A 12,670-nucleotide genomic window follows, 5' to 3' on the forward strand; every position below is an offset into this window, starting at 1 on the left:
ATCTTTTTATCCCAAATCCCCACTCCCTGCTTGATGCTTCCTTGTGAGGCGTGATAAGGTTGAATACTAGTCGTCAAATATCAACACTGTGTTAATCTCTATTTACATCATAATCCATTCCACTTGAGTTGGCTGACTAAACTATAGTGAAGGAACCTCTGAGGAGGGATGAAAACACAGAATCCACCGTGATGTAAAAACAGAAGAGAAAAGACTGACGGGATCAGAAAAGAAACACACCTGCTGTTGTCACTAGCTGCAGGCAAAAGCTTTTAAGAGTATTTCATTTAAAGAAAATCAGAAAAGTTTCTCACCTTCACTTGAGAACATTTTGGTGCAGAGCAGACCACAGAAACACGACAATGTCTGTGTTCACATCCAGGTTTAATAACCAAGTAAAACCCTGAATCAGAACTGAAGTGCCCACTGAAGCTGTGAGACGATGAGCCGTGACCTTGTCTTATTGTCCAACATCTTGTTGAAAATCCCTCAATTTACTTCTACCTTGATTAAGGCTGTTCAAGTGTTGTCCTCCATCATTCTGCTCATCCGCTGCTCTCTCCTGTTAATGGCAATGATTGTCTAGTCACATGGTCTGCCAAGCGTTAATCAGGAGCTGATTAGAAACAGAGGATGGAAATTGTAATTGATTTGCCCCTGCAAAGGGCTGAGGATAGTAACTTAAAGGGGAATGCCACACAATTTGAAGTATGATGTATGTTGCTGATGTGCCCCAGGACAGAATGACACATCACAGACAGAAGCCTTGAATTTACACTCAGTTCCCCCATTCTTCTCCAAGGAGTGCTGCCAGATTTCACAGCACACTTTACAAATTCAAGGTTTAGTTCTTGAGTTTATAGCTTTTGTGGAAGGTTGTTGGAGCTCACAAGTATTGACCGATCTGTCCTGAGGCACAGGAATAACATATGTGAATTCTTCAGAAGGGCGAAATTCACCTACAACTCCTTTTCTGAAATGCAGTGCAACACTTCCAATGATTCAAGCTCGAATCCTAAGCCAGGGGAAATGAAGTGCAGCAAGTCAGGATAGAGAATAGAATGTGTGAAGTCAAAATGGATGTCCTTGAAAAAACTTGACTCTGGTCCAAATAGGGTCAGGGTCCAGGGAATGTAACCTGGGCTCTCTCAGAGGAAGGATGAAATTAAAGTATTTGCAGAAAACGAGCCCCTGCCAAAAGGCATGAGCACCCAACAGGTGAGGAAGGCAGTGAGACATTCAGGGACACTCTGACATAACAGGGTGACCAAATTACACACAGCTGAAATGAATTTTTAAATCCAACATTTAATACAACCTTGATTTGGGATGATCCTACAGGACACAGCCGCGTCACAGTGCTGAATCCCAAACTTCAAAGTAGTCATCTAAGCTATGAATCAGTAATGTTGAAATCCTTTTTGTTCAGATCACTAACTTTAATGACAGGATAATGGATGTCCACTGTTTGGTGAAAGCAAGTAAATTGAGCCATTTTTCTTCTCATTATTCTTTTTCCCCTGAAAACCTTTCTTGTCTTTCTTCCAAACACACTGTCCTTTCTCTGGGCCATCACAGATCCAGTTCTCCTGGTCTTTACCAGCTATACTGTCAGAGCTGTCCAGGGCTCATATATAACCTCTTCATTTGACGTTTGCTTTTACATATTCTGCCCTTCATCTCCTTCCAGCTCATCTTTTCCCTCTTTTTGAGTTGACATTTTCCTGCAGCCACTTTCTTCCCCACCTTCATCTCTCATCACCTTTAAATCCAGATTTCCTCTCTCTTCCTCTCTTCTCAGCCCAGTCTCTGGAATCAAAAGTTCGCATATAGGTTTTCTGCAAACTACAGAAACATTCAGATTTATACATATCATTGGCTATGTACCACATTTACACTACCAGTCAAAAGTTTATTTATTTTCATGACTATTTACATTGCAGATTCTTACTGACTGCATCAAAACTATGAATGAACACATATGGAATTATATGGTAAACAAAAAATTGTGAAATAACTCTAAACATGTTTATATTTTAAATTCTTCAAAATAGCCAGCCTTTGCTTTGATTGCTGCTTTGCACACTCTTGGCATTCTGTCGATGCGCTTCATGAGGTAGTCACCTGAAATGGTTTTCCAACAGTCTTGCTCCCAGTTCCCAGAGATGCTGAGCACTTGTTAACCCTTTTGCCTTCACTCCGCGGTCCATCCAAGGGCACAAGTTTGCATAGGGACAATAGGGACAAGTCACAACCAAAGTTTAGGAAAGACAGAGTTGTCCTTACCAATATTTTGATATATTTTAATACTTCTATTTTGTTTTTCAAATAATGCATTGAATATAGTATTTTTTCGCAAACTCATTTGTAGTATTAAGTATATACAGAGAACTATTTTTACGATGTGCCCACTAATCACAATCTTCAGTGTAACCTGCAAGGCAACAAGTTTAGATATGCTGCCATTAGATGGCATGAGCATTGCAGTTCTTTGTTGCAGGATGCCCTGCAGTTGTAACCTATGAATCTCATCATCCTTCTGGTTACTTCGAAAATATATGTTGGATTTGCATGAGTAAAATAGTCAAGATGTTATAATTTAAATGTTCTTTCTTATAAGTTTGACATGTGTAATGGATATAAAGATGTAATTTTATTCATTGATGCATTATTTTGAAATACATTCGGGAAACTTAGATACAGTGCAGATGTAGTGCAGGTTGAGGAAGCAACAGCTGTGTGGGTTGGAAAGGGGGGGTCAAAATGGCCCTTACACTGAGGTGTGTTTAGGGTCATTGTCCTGTTGAAAAATAACTGATTGTCCAACTAAACGCAAACCAGATGGGATGGCATGTCGCTGTGGGGTCCTGTGGTAGCCATGCTGGCTCAGTGTGCCTTCAACTTTGAATAAATCCCCAACAGTGTCACCAGTAAAGCAGCCCCACACCATCACACCTCCTCCACCATGTTTCATGGTGGGAACCATCACCTTTTCTGCATCGCACAAGGACACGGCGGTTGGAATCAAAGATTTCCAGTTTGGACTCATCAGTCTAATGTCCATTCCTTGTGTTTCTTGGCACAAACAAATCTCTTCTGCTTGATGCTTAAGCAGTATTACCCAAGAGGGTGTGCTTTAACGTCATTTGAGCATGACAGTGATGCGGTCACCGCAAGCTGCATCGAAGTGTTCAAATGACTTAAAGCACACCCTCTCAGGTAATATTGCGATTATACAACTAATACCTAATATCAAAATATGTCCATGTAGATGGATAATTTGCTCTCAAATTTTGAAGGTTTTTGCGAGTGTGCGTCACATTTTCATGCAAACACATGGGGTCTGACTAATAACTGAAACAAAATCAGTCACGTCAGTACTCATATGTGTAATCGAACGTAGTTTACCACTACAGCAAATAATCCAACCCTTAGTAACGACCTAGCAACAGAAAGGATTTTCTAGTCCGTTTTCTAGTCTAGACATTAATGTTTTATCGCGGTCTCGGAATTTCCCGAAATAAATCAATTCTGCACAGATAAACAGAAAATGCCTATTTTTATCGCCCAAGTTAAAACAAAGATGTTGACTTTTTTCTTTTAGATTTTTTATAAAACGTTTTCACCGCGGTCACAATAGTGTCTCTCACATCGAAGGGAATTCCGTAAATTACCAAATAATAGCCGGGACGTTTATTTGTTTCAATCACTTAACAGACCAGGCGTCTATCTGGGACTAGGCAGCAATTTGGGACAGGCGTTTAATTCCTCCCTCTCAAAAATCTGGGATGAAAATGTCACAAACCTCGCCAGGTTCTCTGTGAATTCACTGGTGTGCCCGTTTGCTGCTAGCTCATTTTTTTTAGCTCATGTTTTTCTCAAGCTCCTCGCTCGCTTCCAGCCTGACCCTTTGGCTGTCCTTCTCGGACAGACACTGAAGCAAATTAATCAAATTATACAACAAGTAGCTCCGACCAAGCAATCTGATTGGTCAACAAGAAATTTAGAATGTGCTCAAATCAGCATGACAGCATGCCCAATACATTACTCAAAATATTACTCCGCCAAGTCTGTGGCAACACGGCAGAAAAATAGGCTACAAAATGGATCGGTTTGTTGTTAATTTTGATTTATTTGGCGGTCTCAGTTTGGATGAATGGTTGGAGGAGGATGAGAAGAACCAAATGACAAAAAGGAAAGATTTGTGCCTATGTCACATGAAGGGCTCAATCAACTGGCATTGTCCAGGAATGAACAGACTACGTCCCGATCACCATCTATGAACAGTAGCCTACCGTTAATTACCAAAAAATAAAAGCCAGCCAAGCCCTCCTTTTTAAACATGGGGTGCAGGTGTAGCCTATATTTTGGTAAATAAACGGCAGTTCCAAATAAACACTGGGTCTAATTTATCTATTTTTTTAAATCAAGGAAGAAGACTTGACCACTGACACTGCACGTTTTTCCTCTTCGTCTCTTTCACATATTGTACTTGCTTTCTGTCAGTCAGTATCATATTGATGACAGCCATGGCTCTGGTGCCACAAAAAAATAAAAAGTATGACTTGCGATTCAAATTTTATGCTGTAAAATATGCAGAGGAAAAGGCGTTTCTCTGTCGACCCCAAGAGAGTGAGAGATTGGCGAAAAAATAACTGAGCATCAGCATCTGTCCAAGGAGGACAGCAAAAGGGTCAGGCTGGGAAAGAGCGAGGAGCTTGAGATAAACATGTGGGAATGAGTTATCACCAAACAGGCACGCCATGAGAGAGTGTCCTGTAAAATGATCAGGGTGACGCAAAATAAATGTATGCCACCATGAGTGACAGCAGAGATGGCGAGTTTGTGTCTGTTGTTTGTTTCATCCCGGATCTTTGAGAGAAAGGTATTAAATGCCTGGTCCCAAATAAACGCCTGGTCTGTTAAGTGATTGAAACAAAAAAAACGCCCCAGCTATTATTTGGTAATATACGGTATTCCCTTCTATGTGAGAGAAACTATTGTTGGCACGGTGAAAACGTTTTAAAAAAAGAATAAAATCAACATCTTTGTTTTAACTTGGGCGATAAAAAAATAAGCATTTTCTGTTTATCTGTGCAGTATTGATTTAATTCAGGACATTCCGAGACTGCGATAAAACATTAACGTCAGCTCAGAGTTCACTCATCGGGGACTAGAAAATCCTTTCTGTTGTTAGGTCGTTACTAAGGGTTGGATTATTTGCCGTAGTGGTAAACTACATTCCATTACACCTGTGAATCTACTAACATTACTGATTTTGTTTCAGTTATTAGTCAGACAACAAACCGATTCATTTTGTAGCCTATTTTTCCGCCGTTTCCTACTCCAGCTCTGACAGTTACAATGTTGCCATGGAGATGAATATAGTGTTGCCACAGACTTGGCGGAGTAATATTTTGAGTAATGAGTCAAGCGTGCTGTCATGCTGATTTCAGCACGGTCTAAATTTCTTGTTCACCAATCAGATTGCTTGGTCGGAACTACTTGTTGTATATGTAAGGGATAATGCCCGAAGAGGTGTCCATAAACAGGAGTTAATGGACGACGCAGAGGCCTAAGAACCATCTGACGCGCAGCGGAGGACAGCCACTGTTGCCTCCGTGGTTGCTCTCCTCTCCTCTCCTCTCTTCCCTCCTCTCCCCTCTCTCCACCTCCCCTCCTCTCTTCCCTCCTCTCTCCACTCTCCGCCTCCTCTCCTCTCTCTACGTCTCTTATCTCTCCTTGTATCCCTGCCATATAAATAATTGATGGCCCATCTTTGACTCGGCTGGTGTAGTTAAAGTCTCGAGGACAACATCAATACGAAGCTGAAAGTACAGCCGTGGCTTATGCACAGTCTGCTGGCTGCACTTTCGCAGGAGACACTCTTTGCCTAATGACCTACTTAAAATTGAATAAAAAAGTATTTTCTCTCTCTTTTTGTTTGCACTACTTCAGAAGACTTACACTTTATTCAGTCCACTCAAATGGGACATGAGGGCTCCCAGCGCTAGATTCTTACATCAGTTTCAAGATGTCTTGCATGTTGCCGATCCCAATATATGAACTTGCCTTGTGCAGCAGTAGTAATGTCATGCCATAGGATAGTATGAGACTATTTAGAACTCAGATCAACTTGTATTGTTGCAAGAAATTCCGTGCGGTGTCATTTGTCTTGTCATTCACAATTCTCTCTCATCTCTCTCTCTTTGAGGCATCCAGATTATGATGTAATTATGTTTACAGGTCCTAATGCAACATCTAATCTAAGATGAAGACCTGTGATCGGCAGAGAGGGATCCCACATAAATTAACATTCCTACAATACATGTCACATCACGTTCAGATTACATGTGTGTTGTGACAGTTATGTGAGACAGCTGCCTGGCAGGAGATTAGAGAGAACATTTCAACATTCTTATGATTTCAGGACACGTTGGGACATTCAGCAGCCATCTCTGTCACCAAAACTGGATATTAGAAGACAAAACATGATCTTTCCCTAACATACACTGACAGTTGTTCTGCCTAAACCTGACTACATATCTACCAAAGCGTTGGAACAACATAACCTTTAATAAAAATGTAACGAGGGAGTGTAACGTTTTGACAGAAATAGAACATAGAAATGTAGATGTGATATGTATAAAATGTTCAAATTCAACATATGAAACAGAAAATGTAACATGTCTGTAGAGTAACATACAATGTCAACATTTATTCTGCCGACTGAGCAGCTGGTTTCAGCAAATAAGCTCTAAAACATGGAAAACATCCAGCAGATGACATATTGAGCTGATCTCTCAGAAGCAAATCACAGATGTATTGCTACAAACATTGTCAGCAGTATGTCACAGCTGGCGTGTGTTCCCATCAATCACATTCTTCTTCCGGTTTATAGAAGTTTAAATTATTTCAGTGAGGGCACACAGTTGCACTGCTTTTTCATTCATTATTATTCAGTTCTATTCAAAATACTATATTTGTCCCCGGGGGACAATTAAAGGTATGTGGAGTAGTTGTATATCAACAAATAAGCCAGCGCGTTAAGTACAGATTAAATAAGTCAAACGCATGTTTCTTTTGTTCTTCTGCCCTCTACCGGCCCAAAAATCAATACTTGGGATACGCCATGCTATCAGCGTGTCAGTGTGTCTGTATCAGCCAATAGCTCAAATGAAATATTGGCATGGAAGCGACAATCTGATCAGTATTTCTTCATTTTGCACCAAGACAGAAACCCTTGACAAAGTTTTTTTTTTCATTTTGCCCAGTGAACCTTTACTAATAAAAAGTAATGTATATCTGCAAACACTGACCATCAGGAAAAGAGTCAGCATAATAACAACAAGGTAACGACACTGGGTTCATTAACAAAATGAGAAGAGAGGGACTAGTTAACACAGTTGGCTTGACCCTAACTTCCTCTGCAAGGAAGATGGTCGGTCTCATGGTTGAGACCAAGCCCCCACACAGAGCTCCAGGCCTTGAAGCCACTTTTTGACTGGCAGAGCTGTGTAATTACATCGTCATGTAATGCACTGGGGACTTTTTTTCCAAAAGATAACATTGTGAAATAGGCATCTGTAAAACACTAATAAAATCCTCAAAACCCCAACACTGACTCATCTACTGTCAGAATTTGATCAATTCATTTCAATAATATTTTGGAATTCTACATTTTTTCCTCATCCAAGTTAGTTTGACACTAAACCGGAAGTAAACCAACTTTATAGTTATATTCACAGACGTGTATACAACCAATATATAGTGAATGAAAGATGTTCTGGGCAGCGATCGTCTCAAAAAACATGTTTCAGTGATTAAATGAGGAGCGACCACCTACTGTATCTGCAGCATTGCAGTTGCCATTAATCAATATGTTAATTCCACTTCAGGAAAGACTTTCTCTTATCTTATGAGATGAAAAAAGTCAGTTCATATATTGGGATCGGCATCAGCAGTCCAGAAAATCTCATATTAATATTATACCCATATTAATATCCGTAATTAGTACAGCTTAAGGGTTGTTGAGCTTAAATGATCATTAGAATATGAGAGTAGCTGGCACAGTTATAAGGAACAAACCCATTCTGGTGGTTTGTTGAAGTCAGAGGTGAAATAACTGAGCAGCTTCACTTTTGCTCCTTTAATCAGAATATTTATCCCCCTAAGAGGCAAACAGTAAAGTTTAATTGTCTGATTATATTTGCATTTTTTTTCATAATAAGTTTGTTTCTTTGTGTATTTTGTTGTCTTGACAAGGTTCAGGAGTTCATAAGCCTGCTGTTCTGAAAAATGCCCAGTAAAAAAACTGAAAGGCAGGTTGCCTTATTTGATTATGAAACATTTAATTTACATATTTCATATATAATATATAAAATATATATAATAAAAAAAATTGAAAAAGCTGGAAACGAGCTGATCTAAAACAAAAACAAAGAGCTGTTGTGATCCCTGGTCACAGTCTCGGCAGATTACCTCCGCTCTCCTCGCACAGTTACCACACACGGGCTTGTGGCATTTCAACTGTCCGACGTTTGGTTCCGGCACTGCCTCCGTGTCCGTGTCTGCTGCTGTTGCAGTGGTTGCTTCCGCTGCTGCCCACCTCGTGCCGCCTACTGCGGCCCCTTTCCCCTCCATCTATTCTGCCCTCAGCTCCTCTGCCAGCTGCTGCAGGACTTTCCTCAGGGCTCTCCTACTGCTGCTCAACAGGTTGTTCGCGAACGACTGATTCACGTTCACGTACTGTGCTGAAAGTGGCGCTGTGTACCTCATTCACTCACTCACTCAGGGCAGAGGAGTTGATTCACGTTCAGTAACCGTACTGCTAAAATTAGCGCTGTGTTGCTAAAATCCATATAGCATCATTTTAAGTGATTTTACTGCACAGTAAAAGTCACTCACGTTCGCGAACATGATTCTCAGCAGAATGTGAATCATGTTCATGTGGTCAATCACTTTCGTGAACGTGATTCGCGTTCACGCTGATTCAGTGACAGCGCTGCGTGAACATGATCACATTAAGTGATTTTACTGTGCACAGAGGACACTTTCACCATGTAATAATTTTAGTGCATGTATACCACTCAAAGCAGCGCTGCATCTCCCGCTAATGATTGTGTACTATAGTCCGTGAACGCACCGTCCTTCAGTAAGTGAACATGAACCTCAGGGCTGAATCATGAACTGAATGACGTATCGTTTGGCTGCTTATCACTTCAGTTGGAGAGCACTCAAAGGTTCGGTAAACAAATCTTTTGAAAGAATCATTTTAATGAACGGATTCTAGAGATTCAGTACAGTAAAAAGAACTGCCGTTCCAATCACTAGTTTGGTCCAGCTGCCTTGTAGGACTGAAAAGATCCTCATGACTGAAAAGATTAAAATGTAGCATTATTTACAGGAGCTACAGCCACTGCATCTTCATGCACTGCTGTTGCCATAGCAGTATTGTGTTCCCTGCTGAGTCTTCTTATAAACATGTAAAAATAAGATATTAGGACAGTTTGACCAAAAATTGTGCTAGGTGTCCCCGAGACCCATCAACATGCAGAATGAAACAAAAGAAGCCTGTTCTTACCACTGTTCAACCAATATTTTGAACAAATAACTAAATGTTCTGCTCAAAGTTAAAGCTGTTGCGAGAATGGAGAAATGACTTACGCCCACTGTATAATATAATATGTCATCCTCCAAGGTCGACTGGCACACTGAGAGGAGAGTTTGAGATCCAGCGAGGCACTGGCAGTGCCCGCCCTGCTGCATACATTATGTTTTCTGTTATTTCTCATTCATCGCTTGTTATGTTTTATATACTCTTGTGTTGTTTCAGACACTTCACCTCCTGCCCTTCAGCGTTTCCCTCCTGTGAGAGTTGCTAACCCCTCCATGATTAGTTGAACCTGTTCCTCATTATCCTGTCCTCCCTGGTGTATTCAGTGTGTTCCCTTCTCTCAATGCCAGTTTGTCTTTGTACCTAGTGTCAAGCATCCAGCCTCATTTCACTTTTTAGTTTTCCTGCTACAGTATTTTTGATCTCTGCTAGTTTACTTTGTCCTCACCTTTGTCTTCTCCTTGTTTTGCCGTCTCTTTTGTCTGACTGACTGCTGGTGAACTTTCTACTTTTTTGTTTGCAGGTAAAGACTGTTTCTCATCATTATTCTGTCTCTGAGTCATTGTCCTGTGTCTTTTTGCCCATAGTGTCATCCAGAAGTTACACATGGCCTATTTCTTGACTAAAAGTTTTTTCCAGAAACTAATTTGGTGGATTGTTCAACAGATATCCAGAATAGCTGCTGTGTTTCCAAACTCAAAATTGAATGCAAAGACCAGTAACAGCCCAGCAATGGTGTGTTGATCCACAGGTGTGGGGAGATGGTAAACAACTTGATTAGTCATCTAATGTAGCAACCTCTTCTGTCCCTTTAACTCCTTCCATTTTTAACATAATGTCAAGGATCACGGCAAAATGAATGCAGCAACCTGTACTGAACTATTCATTGTTGTTTGGCAAAAAGAAGGAAGGCCGTATTCATTGTTTGAGTGTTTAAACAAGGTATTTGGTGTCTGCTGCACCTCACAGGCTAAAAGGGTGCAATTTAGGAGAGCAAGGTCAGCAGAGATCGATGCGACTGATGTCTGATGGGATTGACCGACCAAGAGTGTAAACAAGGCTGAGTTAGTGTGTGTGCATGTGTGCGCGCGTGTGTGTGTGTGTGAGGACTCTGTGTGTGTGATGTTTGTGTACGTCGCCCTGGCTCTCAGATTGTACTGTTGGTTTTTAAATTAATTCATTTTAGATGAAACAACACGACACCTCGGTGTGTTTAAGCCTGTTTGTCTGTGACTGTGTTCACACGTACAGTTTGTTCTCTTGATATAAAGCTCACTGGAAAGCTGATTTTGTCAGATGTTTCTATCTTGTTTGTTTAGGTTCATGTTGCTGAACCAGGGCTTATAGACTGAACCCACATGGATCTGCATGTCACTTGTTTACTTTATTGAACAGCGGCTCAGTAACCTGCCATGTCCTGCAGTGTGTTGGCTCAGTCGATGCAAATCCAGTTCCGCCCCTTTAAGTTCTACAAAGTGGATTTGTTTCCATTGTTGCCTGCAGTTTATTAGTCCCCACTATTATGTGAGGACTCTTGAGGAAATTAAGTATGAGCATGAGTACAGACTGCAGTGCCACGCAGGCTATTTAGCTGAGCTACGGTCAGGTATCAGCCTCCACTTTGTTCTGCCTTTAAAACCCAGTTCTGCCTGGACTCTTTTGCTTAAACAGGAACTTTGCCAATGTATTGCATTGTAGCACTACAACTTTGGTTGTATGCAAATGAACAATGGTAAACTTCTCTCCATTTTGTCTGCACCCAGAGCTCCCCACCCTTTTACATCAAAATTCAGTTTTCTACGCTGTGCTTTTTTTTTTTACTGTTTTTTCTTTTTATTAGGACAACTTGTCCTTTCAGTATATTCAGCGTGAGATGACAAAACACAAACTTTGCATTCCATAGGTTTGAAAGAGTGAAGCTTGAAAAACAGTCTTCAAACAGAGGCGGTGGCTTACAACATCACTTATCACCCAGCAACAATGCTGTCTTGAGTTCCCTCCCCAGACAGCTGAACACTCATTCACACCTGGACCCACATGGCGCCAACAACCATGTCCATTTTTAGAGAAACAGGGACAAACAGTACAAAATTAAAATGAAAAATGAAATGATTACATGATGAAGGAGTAATGAAATGGAAAATGCCATGAGAGGCCTAAATTTGTCAATGTGCATTATACAACGAGTAGTTCCGACCAAGCAATCTAATTGGTCAACAAGAAATTTAGAACATGCTCAAATCAGCATGACAGCACGCCTGACTCATTATTCAAAATATTACTCCGCCAAGTCTGTGGCAACATTGTATTCATCTCCATGGCAACATTGTAACTGTCAGAGCTGGAATAGTAAACGGCGGAAAAATAGTCTACAGAATGGATCGGTTTGTTGTTAATTTTGATTTATTTGGTGGTCTCAGTTTGGATGAATGGTTGGAGGAGGATGAGAAGGAGGATGAGAAGAACCACTGATTTTGTTTCAGTTATTAGTCAGACCCTATGTGTTTTCATGGAAACATGACGCACACTCGCAAAAACCTTTCAAATTTGAGAGCAAATTGTCCATCAACATGGATATATTTCGATTATACATTTCATTTTTGTTGGTATCAGTTGTGTAATGGCAACATTACCCTCAAGAGTGTGCTTTAACATCATTTGAGCGCTGACCACATCACTGCCGTGCTCAAATGACATTAAAGCATACCCTCTTGTAATATTGCTTAATTTAAAAATGACAAAATAGATCAAATGTGAGCATTAATAAATCTACAGTCTTACGAAAAGGTAAATGTATAGTGATGGTTGTTTTTTAGCCAATCTGCAGTCTGGACTATGTATGAATCATTTATGGAAGCACACACAGTTCTAACATACGGCAGAAATGGTTGCCATCTCTTTTTAAAAGTGACCCCTCAGCCGCTGGACATGTGTGTTCTCTGGGATTACTCCAAAATCTGAAATCCAGTGGTAAAGGGTCATTTTGAATCCAAAGAGATGATCAATGATTGGTCCAAAAGTATTAATGAGGGATCCTTGTGCCGCAGATGTAAG

General features: G+C 40.6%; 1 protein-coding gene and 1 long non-coding RNA gene across 3 annotated transcripts in view; one reads left to right on the forward strand and one right to left on the reverse strand.

Moving 5' to 3' along the window:
• tspan4a (tetraspanin 4a) overlaps positions 1-12,670 on the forward strand; it is a 192,716-nt gene that overhangs the window by 161,187 nt on the left and 18,859 nt on the right. The window lies entirely within an intron of this gene.
• Positions 1,529-8,692, reverse strand: LOC119018322. Its single transcript, XR_005074713.1, has 3 exons — positions 8,482-8,692; positions 2,125-2,192; positions 1,529-1,809 (listed from the first exon to the last, which is right to left on the reverse strand). It is a non-coding gene; the product is annotated as an uncharacterized LOC119018322 (long non-coding RNA).

Source organism: Acanthopagrus latus, chromosome 4 (assembly GCF_904848185.1).
Source record: "Acanthopagrus latus isolate v.2019 chromosome 4, fAcaLat1.1, whole genome shotgun sequence".
In the NCBI taxonomy this organism is placed as follows: domain Eukaryota; kingdom Metazoa; phylum Chordata; class Actinopteri; order Spariformes; family Sparidae; genus Acanthopagrus; species Acanthopagrus latus.